Source organism: Gavialis gangeticus, unplaced genomic scaffold (assembly GCF_001723915.1).
Source record: "Gavialis gangeticus isolate Ggan-Ray unplaced genomic scaffold, GavGan_comp1, whole genome shotgun sequence".
NCBI lineage: Eukaryota > Metazoa > Chordata > Crocodylia > Gavialidae > Gavialis > Gavialis gangeticus.
This window is the reverse complement of record NW_017729034.1, coordinates 57,756,289-57,765,260: the sequence shown is the minus strand read 5'-3', so window position 1 is coordinate 57,765,260 and position 8,972 is coordinate 57,756,289.

Sequence of the window (8,972 nt, the reverse complement as noted above, 5' to 3'; positions counted from 1 at the left end):
CACACACACACACACACACACACACTGCCCCTGCCTGTACACACACTCTGCCCCTGCCTGCACACACATAAGTATACCCCTGCCTGCACACACACACTTTGCCCCAGCCGACACACACACACACACACACACACACACACACACACATACTGGTGGGGCCCCATGCTCCCCAGCATGGCAATGCATCTGGGAGCCACATGGTGCTAGATCAGGGTAGGGGCAGGAAGGAGTGAAATGGCTAGGGGTGGAGTGGGACTGGGTTGCTCAGTCCTGCTGATGGCTCCTCCTGGGTCCTGCTGCCCCTGTTTCCTGTCAGCTTTGACAGGCAGCCAGGAGCAAATAAATATTATTTTACTATTTTTTTAGGGGCCCTGCAGGCCAGGTCAAATGGCCTGGTGTACCAGATCTGGCCCACAGACCATATTTTGCTTGCCCCTGTCCTACGTGCAGTGTGTGACAAGGCCCCAACATTCTGATCTTGGGCGGATCATTTCACCTTTCTGAACTTATGAGAGCTAACAGCCATGCAGCTCCCCACTGTAACTCATGGCACTTCACAAAAAGCACCATGAGTTACAGCAAGCCCTTTCCCCCCCCACGGACATTTGCTGTTTGGTTGGAGGAGGCGATCAAGTTCCACTTTAGATCCAATCCAGGGGAGAGAAACAGTGTGTCTGCAGCCTCTCTCTCCTAACCCTGCCCCCACTCTCAGCTCCAGTGCTATCTTCTGGATGGGAGGGGAGAAAGGGAGGGGAGTTTGCCAGCTTGCGCTGGAGGGTAGGGCAGGTGGATTGATAGCCCCCACCATCCTGAAGACAATACTGGAGATAGCCCTGCGGCTGGGCAGGGACAAACAGAAGTTAATGAAGGTGTTCTGCTTTGGAGTGCCTTTATCTGAACTTTCATTAAATAAGTGTTAATTTGTCCTGTGATTGGGCACTTTTAAAGCACTCTGCAGCTGTGCAGTTCTGTCAGAGCATGGCTGAGGGTAGAGTGTTTTCCAGGTGCCGCTTGTGCAACAGACTACTTCTGTCTGCGCCCTACGTCTCCCATACTATCTTTTGTCAGCCCCAGTTCTAAAGAGTTTACAATATAGAGAGAAAAGGTAGCCTCTTAAGGAACCTACCACAATGGGTTCCAATCTCAGATGTGTGTTACGGTCATTGCAAATCTCTCTGTTTTATTGTATTTATAATGACAGGTTGTAAATACACACACATGCACAGTCTATACAGTGATCTTCATCTAAATGCATAGTCTAGGGACTGAGAAAAGGCTATGCACTTATCCAAACTTAAATAAAATTCCTTGGATCTACAGGGCTGTTGGAACTATGGCATTAGCAGCCCCAAGACTGGATAGCTCTTGTCCTTTTAAAGGGCTTCTAATAGCAGCCATTTCATAGCTGCATCCCTTTCACTCTTTCTGGCACCAATTAGTATGCAGTTAAATGGAATATAATCACATTATAAAGCAGACAATGTGGCTGAAAGATGCTATACATTTAAATGATTCATGCACTTAACTGATATGGATATAATCAATGTTGGTTATAAGTAGGGTGACCATATGTTCAGAATTATAATGGGCGTCCCAGAAAAAAGGGGGCACAGGGCACTGCCTGGCCAGGAGTCAGAGTGGTGAGGAGGGCCTGGCAGGTGAGCATACAGGTTCAGCTGCCTGCCTGGCATGCAGCTCTGCCCCTGTTGACTTGTGAAAGTGCGGGGCAGGGGGGAGGGGGCAGTGTTCTGGATTTCCAGGATGAATGTCCCAGATGTACAGGATTTCATTATGATCAGCCTACTTACAAGCAATAAGCAGTAGAATGGGATTGAAACTCTATTAGGCAGGTGAGTGAATGATGCTCTTAACTGGTATACTTGAAGTAGAGCATTTATATCTACATATCCATTGTATATACACGTATACACGCACACAACACATACATGCAGACAGAGATACGTAAAACAAATGGGAGAGACTGTTACGTGCACCCCCTCTACAGGTATCCAGAACTTTTGATACTAAAGCATTTTACACAGTCTATAGCTACAATTTCACTAAGCTGCAGTCACTTTTGAGGTGGAAGATCATGATTATTGTATATATGCAAGCATTTTTAAAATGCTGCTCAAAAAACCTGTCTCTTCCACTGTGAGAGAAAAAGAAAGAGAAGTTTACACAAATTCAGAGAAGTCTCTTTACTGTGGCTTGCAAATAAAATGCTTATCAAGCCAAACATAATTATAAAATGGAACAAAGTGAGCCTGTGTTAATATAAACTCATTTGGAGGTAATAAATCATTAGATGAGCTCCACAGATAGACTATCAGTGTAGCACAGACTGCCCTCAAGGGGAACATTCCTTTAGAAGCTTTCTAGACTCAAGGTACTAGTAACTGTGCTGACATTTGGATGAGGATGGAGTTAATTAAATTGAGCAAAGGAGAGCCCCATCTCTGTACACAAAGGTACGTTCTGAAAAAAATTGCTCAGGGTAGTAATCTACAAAGCAACAGTTTCTTTTACTTGTGACTGTGTGACTGAGTTGGAGGGGCTGGGGGCTGCTAGGTTTTCAGGGTGGAATATTGGCTGTTCTTTCAAGAGGAACTTGAAAGGCTTGCTGATAGTAAACTGGGACTAACTGCCTCTTAGCACATCCTCTAATGAAATTTAAGAGTGGACTTATTATTCAGCAGAGGCAAACATTGCAGCTGGACATCAGATAGTTACTGAAGGGCTACATTTACTATGACACAGAAAACTGTAGGCACCTATTCCTTCATTACTTTTAGGTAGGACAAAATATGAGGGAGGAAAAAACCAACTCTGAAACCTAAGGTATGGCTATCTGCTCTCACTAGGGAGGCAGTTTAGTTGTCCCCCATCCCCACAAGTTTCATTCTATTTTAGAGAACTCACCAAAAACCCACCCTCCTGCTGTGGGACAGAATCAAGTATACCTAGGCCATTTTGGACAGATGCTTGCCTAACTTGTGCCTAGGCTCTGCAAGCTCCCTGGGAAACCTATTCCAGGGCTTAGATGTCTTTATTGTCAAAAAGTTTTTCCTAATACCTAACCTAAATCTTCTTTGAAGATTAAGCTGATTACGGTATTTCTTATCCTTAGTAGACATGAAGAACAATTGTTTTCCATGCTCTTCATAATATCCTTTTACACATCAGAAGATTGTTAGCTTGTCCTTTTTGCTCCCAGTCTTTTCTTTTTCTAGAGAAAACACACCCAGTTCTTTCAGCCTTTCCTCATATGCCATGGCCCCTATTTTCTAAAACTAATACTATTCTTTTTGCTCTACCCTGGACTCCCTCTAGTCTTCCTGCATCACCTGTAGAGTGGAGCTCCTGAAGGTGAACACAGTACTCCAGTTAAGTCCCCAGCAGCACAGCCTAGAGGTCTTGCATTACCAAATACTGTTAATACATCCCAGAATGACAGTGTTGACTTTAGTTCCATTATCACTCCCAGATCCTTTTCTGTAATACTGCTTCCTAGTCAATTAGTCCCCATGAGGTGTACATGCATTTGATTTTTCTTTCCTGAATGTCTTCACACTTGTCTTTATTGGATTTCAGCTTGATTGAATTTAATTTATCCAGAGTCTCAGAATCATTTTGAATTCTACTCATCCCCCGCAGAGCATTTGCAATACATCCCTGCTTGGTGCCATCCTTAAATGTTATGAGTGTGTTCACTTCCAAGGGATGTGGCAAAACAATTAAAGCATTCGACCATAGCACCAGAGGTATGTGCTAGGGCCCTCCTCTGGGCTTGTGCCAAAAGTCCACCCCTGGTTGAACTAGCTGTAAAATGGTATTTGGTCATTCAGGCTAAGAAGTCAAAGGTGGCTGAGTATGATTCTGGCCACATCATTCCCTTGCTGCAAAAACTGTTGTGCTCTGCTAATCCAATAAGTCATTCAAGTGTAGGTGGACCATTCATTTTTTTCACTCTCTATTTTAACATCCAAGTTATTAATGATAATATTGAATAAAACTTGTCCGCAATAGACTCCTGAAGGACTTCACTTGAAATGTCTTGGCAGTTTGACAGCAAAAAACTGATAATTATTTTGTTTTTTTCAATCAGTTATGATATGGTGATTTCATTTGGACAGTGCTTTCCCAGCATGCTCCTACTCACTGATTAAATTATTGATTAAATGCATTACGTTGTCACAATTAACCTTTTTTGTGAAGAATAAAAGGCATTGGATAATTAATATTCTCTGTACCAGACATTATATGCTCACTTTCCCCATTAAATAATGGACTTATATGTTATTTGTTCGCATTGGTCAGGAATTTTGCATTAGCTGCTTTGTGGCTGCCCTACCTGGAATCTGTACTGCCGGTCATTGCTGCAATCATATTGCAAAATTTAACGTTTGGCATGTTAGAAAGCAGTGACTCCAGTACATGCAAGAGCAGTGTAGCTCACACCTTTTGCCTTAAGACAATAGCAGGCTATAACTCATTGGCTTGGAGCCTTTTAGATTAGATTCTTTGGGCACCTCCCCATGAGCGTGCACATGCCTTTTCCCAGGGACAAATAGCAGTGACACATATTTGTGCTACTGCTATTTGTTCCTAAGGAACACCCCTACGTGCATGTTCTTGCACACAGCAAGGTGGAGTAGGGGAGGCTGGGGCCAGCACCAGGGCTGGCCTCAGCAGCCTTACCTGGGATCCTGCGGGCCTCCTGGGGCTGTAGTGGTGAGGATCCGGGCATGCAGAACCTGACTGACAGCTGAAGTGCAACTCTGGCTGGCCAGGCTCTGATTCCTGATGGCACACACTGCTGCCATGGGTGCCTCACCACTTTTTTCTGATGTGGTTTTATTTTACACTGGGATCTCCGGGTGTCAAACAATGCTAATTAGCAGCACAGCAAATGCCTGTGTGTGTGATACATGCAGTTTGTGGCTCTGCAAACAGTTTTGTGGCCCTGCAAAATGCACATGTGCACTTGTCTGGATATGCCCCTTGGGCGCATCCAGACGAGCACGCACATGCAGGGGCATGTGTTTGCTGCAACAAAAATAGCAGTGGCACAAATTTGTGCTGCTGCTTTTTGCTGCTGCACATGCCACTGCACCCATGGGTTTTGGTGTGAGGCAAAATGCCCAGCTTCAGGGAAACAGGCATTTCCCCACTCCTCATGGCTCCTGGCATGCTGGAGGACCCAGGGTACAACTAGACCAGATGAGATGCTCTGGCTTACAGCCAGAGCATCTCCCTGGAGGATCACGCCTCTGTGCCTGCCGGCACACAGTCCAGGAGTGTGGGTTGTGCTGGTTTTTCTGTACCATTTTTTTTGACACCAGGATCTCCATGTGCAGCTTGCAGTGCCTCAGACAACTTTGAAGTGCCACAAACCTCATGTTTGCACTCATCTGAATGCACCCCTTAGGTATAAAGGGTGGGGGCTAAGTGGCTGCTTCCTAGTATCCTTCTGTGCCATTCTCTGATATGGTTATCATGTCTCACCCACTTTCTATCTATATCCTTGTGCCAACATTGTCTTTTAGCCTAAATAGTTCTTTTCCATCTCTGGTGTTCACTTTATAGGGAACAATCATAGCCCCTTTCAGTACTCATTCTCCTAGGCTAAATGAGCCAAGCTGCTTAGGTCTCCTCTCAGATAGCAGGTTTTCTGTTCCCAGTAGTTCTTCTCAGCACCTGCTCTAGTTTGAATACCTCTTTTGAATATGAGTGACTAAAACTGCACACAGTATTCCAAATACAGTTAGATCGCACCAGTGTCCTATTAGTGCTCTTCTGGGTCGACTGGAAATGTCTCTTCTGATATGTTCTATGATTATAGTATTACTCTGGTCCTTAAGGGCATCCATTTCTTGTTCTCTGATATTGTAATCCACTTCCATGTTAATGCCTCACAACTTTACATCACAAGCAAATTGCATTGGTCCACCTCTGCTTTTTGTGCCAGAAACAGAACAAGAATGGTTCCAGGACCATCTTAAAGGAATTGAACCGGCAATGCCACTCCAGCCTGACAGTTCACCTGTTCAGCACAATTTGGAAGTTAAGATCTCCCACAATTCCTAGTAGTATTTATTTTGCTAACATTTTCTATTGCTTAATGTTTATCTTTGTTTTTCAGAGGAAGAATAGTCTAATACAGTTGAGGCTCTGGATTTGGGCATTGGAGATTCCCAGACCTGTCACGGACGTTTGGATGATCATGTGCAAGTCACAACCTTTGTCTGGAGATTCTCTTCTTTTCTCCAGCCTTTGTCTTGTTTGGTTAGACTGATGGTCCTTGAGAGCCATCTGCTACATGTCTGTACAGCATCTAATGAACTGGGGACCTTATGTTGGCTGGGACACGTAGGTATTGTATTTTATACAAATAAAGTCAATAAATAATAATAAATAGAAACTTTTGCTCTTCCATTGCTTTTTTTTTACCACTTACGTATTTTCTCCTTCCCATCTATTCTCCCACTCCTGGTAAGCCAGTCTAAGATTCCCTGCCAGGTACCTTCTAGATTGCATTAATCATTTCCCCTGATGACATTACCTTTCACTCTTCCCTTGCTGTTATCACAGAGACTGCAGGCAATGTTGTATTATGAGGTACCACTGTGGGAGAGAAAGAGAGCTCAAGGCCTACTAAGGGTTTCTGGCTAGTGCAGGGGGCAGCCTGATGGAATTCTCTAGGCCTCTTCAGTTGAAAAGCATGGCATTTATGGATCATAGAGCAGTAGTTATACTAGAATTGGCTGAACAGAGACAGACAGGCTCTGTCAAGCATTGCCCAACCAAGGACCATTGCTAATAAGGACAGAATGAATGGACTATTTTGTATCATAGAATATGAGGGTTGGAAGGGACTTCCATAGGAGGTCATGTAGTCCAACCCTCTGCTCAAAGCAGGACCATCCCCAACTAGATCATCCCAGGCAAGGCTTTGTTGAGTTGGGCCTTAAAAACCTCCAAGGATGGAGATTCCACTACCCCTCTAGGTAACCCGTTCCAGTGTTTCACCACCCTCCTAGTGAGAGAGTTTTTCCTAATATTTAACCTAAACTTTCCCAGCTGCAACTTGAGATCATTGCTCCTTCTTCTGTCATCTGCCACCACTGAGAACAGTCCAGCTCCATCCTCTTTGAAATCCCCCCTTCAGGTAGTTAAAGGCTGCTACCAAATCCCCCTTCAGCCGTCTCTTCTGAGGACTAAATAAGCCCAGTTCCCTCAGCCTCTCCTCATAAGCCATGTGCCCCAGCCCCCTAAGCATTTTTGTTGCCTTCTGTTGGACTCTCTCCAATTTGTCCACATCCTTTCTGTAGTAGAGGGGAATAATCACTTCCCTTGATCTGCTGTCAACACTCCTACCAATGCAGCCCAGCATGCTGTTAGCCTTCTTGGCAACAAGGGCACTGTTGTCTCATATTCAGCTTATTCACTGTAACTCCCAGGTCCTTTTCTGCATAACTGCTGCTTATCCAGTTGGTCCTAAGTCTGTAGTGGTGCATGGGATTCTTCCATATTAAGTGCAGGACTTTGCACTTGTCCTTGTTGACAAGTATAAGATTATCACTATGGTTGTGGCATCCTTGTTACTGAGTTCTGGCTGATGATGTCCTTCTTTGCACTGTATATGTTAGGGGGAAATCAAGTTGCTGTAGATGTTCTTATTTGGACTTTGACATGGGGTTTTAAATGTCTTGCGTCACTTAGGTCCAGCCAAGCCTAGCATAAACTGGATTGCTGGGATAGCATGGGAAAGCTGGTTAATAATATACCTATCACACAGGTAAATGGAACAATTCAGACTCCAGGGCTGCATCCAGATGAGCACAGATGTGCAGTATGCAGTGCCACAGACCTGTCTATGGTGCCACATGCTGCACACACTGTACATGCAGGCATTCCCTGCACTGCTACTTTGCAGCATGGGGTTTTTTTTCTTTTCTTTTCAACCCAGGAGTTCCCAGGAACAAAATAAAACCACAACTAAAAAGAGTGGGGTGGCAGTGTGTGCTGCCCAGAATCGGAGCCTGACCAGCCAGAACTATACTCCAGCTGCCAGCCAGGCTCCCAGCTGCAGGATCACTGTGGCTGCAGCTTCTGGAGGCCCCCAGGGCCCCAGGTGAAGCTCCTGGAGCCAACAGCTGTGCTGGCCCCAGCCTCACCTACCCCACCTGGGGCAACCTGCTGCATGCCAGAGTGCACATGGCGTGGGAGTTCCCTGGGGTCAAGTAGCACCAGCACAAGGTGTATCACTGCTACTCATTCCTGGAGAAACATGTGTTCCTGCTCATGGGGATGCACCCCAATAGGGTCACTGTAGCATCTTTACGATGCTGCAGATACACTTGAAATAGGACTTTCCTGAGTTACTGCAGGGAGCGGTGATATTCTGTCTCTTTCTGAAGATACCTATGACAGTTGAGCCCCAGGATCTTTCCTTTTTTCATCAAAATCCTGGAGCCCTTCTAAGAAGTCTTTTTAAATATGAACAGGTGTTCTGCCTGCATCAGGTATTCCAAAATGAGTGAAAATATCTGAAAACTTCTCCTTCTGCATTAAACCTGGGAGCTGTTAGAGCTCCTTGGCTTTTGTCTCGAATAAGTCACAATTTTTTCCATTTCTCTTCCCTGTGAGAACAGGCAGCAACCATGTTTGGTAAGGTCTCTTTCATCACTTGTACTTTGAATGTTGTTGTTTTAAAGGTTTTTTACACAAAAATTGAGCAAGCCCTGTGTTCACCACCTGTCTTCATGGAATAGTACATTAAGCCAATGAGGCCAGATGTCAAATGAGTCAATAAATGCATGAAAAATGAAAGAAGCACTTACAAAGCTCTTCCTTATCAAGGTTTTATTGAAATGGTTAACAGAAACTCACTTGGTATAGACTTTCCCACCAAAGATAGCAAAAATAAATAAATCAAGCTCAGACCAGTGACAGCTTGCTGCAAGGGA